Source organism: Lactuca virosa, chromosome 5, assembly GCF_052849685.1.
Source record: "Lactuca virosa cultivar CGN04683 chromosome 5, Lactuca_virosa_CGN04683_v6, whole genome shotgun sequence".
Classification (NCBI taxonomy): domain Eukaryota; kingdom Viridiplantae; phylum Streptophyta; class Magnoliopsida; order Asterales; family Asteraceae; genus Lactuca; species Lactuca virosa.
This window is the reverse complement of record NC_136430.1, coordinates 10,244,541-10,250,116: the sequence shown is the minus strand read 5'-3', so window position 1 is coordinate 10,250,116 and position 5,576 is coordinate 10,244,541. Positions and strand designations below refer to the sequence as shown.

At 41.9% G+C, this 5,576-nt stretch overlaps 1 long non-coding RNA gene across 1 annotated transcript; it reads right to left on the bottom strand.

The window, feature by feature from the left end:
* Positions 1-249: 249 nt before the first annotated feature.
* LOC145112743 (uncharacterized) lies at positions 250-1,951 on the bottom strand. The gene is made up of 3 exons (XR_013710646.1): positions 1,879-1,951; positions 1,044-1,099; positions 250-293 (listed from the first exon to the last, which is right to left on the bottom strand). It is a non-coding gene; the product is annotated as an uncharacterized LOC145112743 (long non-coding RNA).
* Between the last annotated feature and the right edge of the window lie 3,625 nt (positions 1,952-5,576).

Genomic DNA, 5,576 nt, shown 5'->3' with positions numbered 1-5,576 from the left:
GTACCGTGCGTTAATGATAAAGGTCAACCCAGTTTCAAAATGGACTGGGTTCCAAAGACCAACTAATCCCGCTCTGTGTCGGAGCAGCTATGGAGGCATATCATCAGTGTAACACCCATAAAATTTGAGCCAAATTAAAACATTTTAAATCATTCAAAAACCATTACGTTCATACAACTCGTTTTCAAAATAGTTTAAACATCATAGTATCCCCCAGAAACATATCATATAAATCATAAAACATGAGGAGCGGTACGATCACGCCTTCGCCTTGCCACGATCTCCTGAAGTACCTGAAACAATACACTGAAACTGTAAGCCCGAAAGCTTAGTGAGTTACCCCCAAAATACCAACCACACATATCATACTCATAACATATCATAAATAGAACAGCCATGCACATCGGGTCTACTTTGTAACTGGTCCGCCCGCACCGGGCCTTCAGTCCACCTGGTCCACCCTCCGAGTCTAGCCATGTACGTCGAGTCTACAGTGTGATTGGTCCGCCCGCACCGGGCCTTCAATCCACCTGGTCCACTCTCTAAGTCTACAGTATGACTGGTCCGCCCGCACCGGGCCTTCAGTCGGCCTGGTCCACTCTCCGAGCCTCGGCACGTCTGGTCCGCCCTCTTGGGGCCTTCAGCCTATCCGGACCGCTCGCTGGGCCTTCGGAACATCCAGTCCGCCCTGGGTATGTTGGCCTACAGCACAAAGCAGGACCCGCCTCAACCCAACCCCCGTCAAACAACCATGTACACATACAACAATTAATCACATAACAATCCTCAACCAGACAAACAGTCTAACAGATCACATAGCATATCAACATCCTAACCAGGATTCCGACCTAACCGGTCACTAGCATAACATTACCCTATATCCCGGGTACCGACCTTAACCAGGTCACTAACATAACACCATCCTAAATACCAGGATGCAGATCTAGTAAAACAATAACATAACAAACAATACCCGGATTTCCATCCGATAAAGGGTCGGCCTTGGTGCCGTAGACCCTGTCGATATAGTGAGGATAACTCACCTTGCAACTGCCGAAATCCTGCAAATCTCTGACCGCTGACTCATCGGGACTCCCAACTATCACATGATAATCACCAAGTTAGAATCCAACATGACTTTCTAGGCCAAGGGCCCACAACACTCATTAAGTCCATTATCCTCTTATTGGGCCAAGACCCAAAACCAAATCCTCATGCAAAGCCCAATATTGGCCCAATTTACTAAATTGGGCCCACCTCACCAAATGGGCCTAGATCCAAGGTCCATAATAATTATTGGGTCTAAATTACTCCATCCATAATGTTCAGTCATGGCCCAAGCCCCACTAGCCCATAAACAGCCCAATCGCTTAAGGCCCAAAATCAAAAACCCAACAGAGGGAGTACGCTGGGCGTACCCCTCTTGGTACGCTGGGCGTACTTCGATTCTCGCGGACTGGGAACGGGACACTGACCCACTACGCTGGGTGTACATCAGCTTACGCGGGGCGTAATCTTGCTGAACTAAAATTCCACATAAGTTCTTAATGGCTTAAGCTCTTAAGCCCAAACTTCAGATCCATCGACCAAACATGCCTAGGATTCATAAAGTCTCAAACTTTATTACTTGGGACGTCCATAAAGCTCTTAACTCAAGGTCTTAATCCATTAAGACCCACCTACATCACACATGAGACAATCAAAGCCTTTGGGACCTCATTTTTCTCACTCAAGACCTCTCCTAATGTCTGAAAGGACAGCTAATCTCAACCAACTCGCATCATGCATCACTTTGGGGTTTTTGGGACAAGAAATGGTGTCAAAACCTCATAACACCTAGATCTACACAAAATAGATGTCAAGCAAGAGACTTTATACCTCAAAAGGGCTCCAGAAGATGATGCCTTCCCAGATCTACGAGCTCCAGCCACCCAACTCCTTCCTTGACAACTTCTTCTTTCTTCTCCTAGGCTCTCCTTTGCCAAACCAAGCTCCCCAAGATCAAATATCCACAATCATGGAAGAAAACGGCTACTTAGGGTTTCTGAGAGTAAGAGGGCAGATATGGGGGCCAGGGTTGGAACCATAATGTTCCTTATATAGCGACTGGCCCTAAAATTACGGTTTCTAGACACTGGACGTACGCTGGGCGTACATCCTGTACGTTGGGCGTATGCCCCCAACACCCGTGTTCATTTAACCGCTCTACGATGGGCGTAACCTAGCTTACGCTGGGCGTACCCAGCCAATTACACGCATGCACTCCATGCATGCCTAGGACCCCTTTGCCAAATATTTCCTTTAGGGACCATTATTGACACTATCTTCAAAGTGTCATAACTCCTTTATTCTAAGCCCGTTTCCGACGAACTTTATATCCACGAAAAGGTGGCGAGAAGCCCTACGCTTCTAGAAACACACCCCGACCCGAAACCTTCTCGAATAAAACTCATTGCCCATAAAAGACCGAAACTCCCTTACTCTTGATCTCGGGGATCCATGAATAATTACTCTTAGAACGGGGCGTTACAATCAGATTTCGGTTTGTTGGTAGTGGCTGTTCCAGGCACATGATAGGGGACATCTCTCAACTGTACAACATTCAGAACATTGTTTGAGAGTATGTGTCCTTTGCGGGAAAGGAAGAAAGGAAGGGATCACTCATGGGGTCAATGCTTAATGACATGAAGAATTTTCGGATCTGTTCTGAGGTTATGCGTGCTGTTCTCAGACCTTCTGGATGCAAATTCAATCGGTGACTTACGGTTTGATTTTTGTTCTCGATACTCCTGAGTTTATCTTACACTGTTTCATTTCAAAGACTTTTTTCTTTAAATTCCTTATATGTCTTTCTTTAGTAGGTTGTTTTGGGAAGTGATATGAAGTCTAGTGCTAAAGGGCAATATGCAATTCGTGTAATGCACTAAAGCCGAATTGTCTAGACTCTGTATTCAATGTGCTGGTAGGCACAAAGGATTCAAAAGGACTAGACATTGATTGACCATGAAAGGATTAGACAATATAGACTTAAATAGTTTCATTTCGACTAACCATACGACGCTCGGGTAGATTGAGCAGTGAGATAAACATGGGAACCTGCGAGATACACTAAAAGTTAATTATCTAGAACTGTGGCTAAACATTTCCTTGATGTATGGACTCATGTCCTTAATTCCAGTATTGATAGGGCAACTGGGGGGTTCTGATAAAGTAGGTCTGTAGGAAATTATTTTCTTTCTTTCTATCTGTCAGTCATATGTTGCTTCCTTTGCGTGATTGGAACATATCCGACCTGGATTGCAACATATGCAACTCTAATTCTACGCACCTTCTTATCTATGAAATTATTTCTATCTGTTAGCCATATGCTGTCCCCTCTGCATGATTGGAAGATCCGACCTGGGACACAGCATATGCAACATTCTACCTCTCAATCCCTCTATCTATGTTAGTCATATGTTGTTCCCTCTGTGTGATTGGAAGACATCCGACCTGGGATACAACATATGCACTTCTATATCTGACTTCTTTCTTAATGATTGAATACTCACCTAAAGTAAGGAGTTCTTTGGAAGTTCTTGATTACTGGGGTATATCAGGAAGTGGGAAACATGTTCTAGTACATCTAAAATTGAACCACTTAATAGGTTGTCTGTAGATCTTGCTGCTTAATTTAAGTGGGCAACAATATCCTTGGTCGTCATCAGCTAAATGTCCATTTAGGAATATATATCACAATGTCTTGTCACTTATAATCTCTCCAAATTGTCAACATACTTTGTGTTTAAGTGGACAACAATACCGGTGATTGACCAGATCTAGACATGCAGGCGTGTGCTGATAAACGATATTGGATTGCTTGACAACTTTGATCCCAAATATTTTTTTGTTTTTGTTAAATTTGTTCATAGTTTTCCTCTATGCACAAATTTAGGGGGAGAATTAAAAAAATAAAAATAATAAAAATAATAAAAAAAAATCAAAAATCAAACAAAAATCAGAAAATTAAAAAAATAAAACAAAAATCAAAAAAATTAAAAATCCAAAAATAGTGTTATTTCTGTTTTTATTTTTCTTGTTCAGAAAAATCAAAAATCCAAAAATATTTTTGTTTCTGTTTTATTTTTTTTTTCCAGAAAATATGAAAAACCCAAAAATATTGTGTGCTAAATTTTCTTTTAGTTTTGTTTTGTCTTGAAAAGTGAATTCAGGTGAAGATGAAACTCATGGAGTTTGTGTCGAAGATTTCTGAGCCAAGGCTTCATCCGTGATCATCGAAGAATTCTCATTCGAAGGAGCAAGAAATGAAGATTATTCTTTCGACATTCAATCTTTCAACCCTAGAAGCAAGGTGAAGCTGCACTTGAAGATTAGGTGACGGATTGCATTGAAGCCTCCTCAATCAGTCTGTTGCTATCTTGAACCTGCTGAAGTGATCCAGAAGATTTGTTCTCTCTGAAGATTCTCAAGCTGAAAGCGCTATCTTTCAAGAATCAGTACGTCAAGCCTCCTCACCCGACGTGCGTTCAAAGCCAAATTCTGAAGAAAAGCCCAACTGCTCAAGATGAAGTCATTCATTGAAGATTCATATGTTCATCTTGAAGTCATGAAGATATCGAAGATTAATGCTGAAGCCAAGCTCCCAATGAAGATTAACAAGAAAAGTCAGCTACATTTTAGGGGGAGCTTGTTGGGTCAATTAAGAAAAGAAAGCTATAAACCAAGGGGGATATTGTTGGGTCAAAAATATGGTTTATACTTTACTTTTCTAGGCATTAATAGTTTTTGGTCGTGTAATATAATTTTGCAGTTGTATTTACGGCCCAATGGGTGTTTACGGCCGTAAACCCATTTATGGCCCATATTCCCCAAGTATATATATAGGTGTTAGGTGGTTGAGGAGGGATTGATGAAGAGAACAGAGTGTACGGGCTAGGAGAGCTTAAGTGTGTGAAACCCAAAGTGTTCTAGAGAGAGAGAAAAGAGAGTGTGTGTTAGTGTGTGTGTGAATCTTGTATCTGTAACAACGTAAATTTTCAAAACAATTTTTCACATTTTCAAAACATACTTTCATTCATAAATATTATAAAAATGTCATTGTATCACGTATCAATCCATAGAAACACAACCCCAAGATCATAATGTATAAAACTCCTCATGTGTGTACTGATCATGCTGGCGCCTTCCCGCGATCCTCACTGGTACCTGAAACACATAACACAACACTGTAAGCATAAATGCCTAGTGAGTTCCCCAAAATACCACATACGCACATACACCACTCAAGGCTATAAGACCTTCCGGTCTCTGTGTCTTAGGGGACTTCCGTCCCATAACTCTGGTAGACCTTCCGGCCCTACCCGTAATGACCTTCCGGCCCATAACACCCTGACCTTCCGGTCCATATCATCCTGACCTTCCGGTCCACATCATGACATACATAACACGTACATATCACATAACAGCATATAATATATAAACCTCATAGCATACAAGACCTTCCGGTCACACATAGGTACCCTTCCAGGTACAGTATAGTGAGAAGACTCGCCTCGGGTAACTCGGTAGATCTCGAG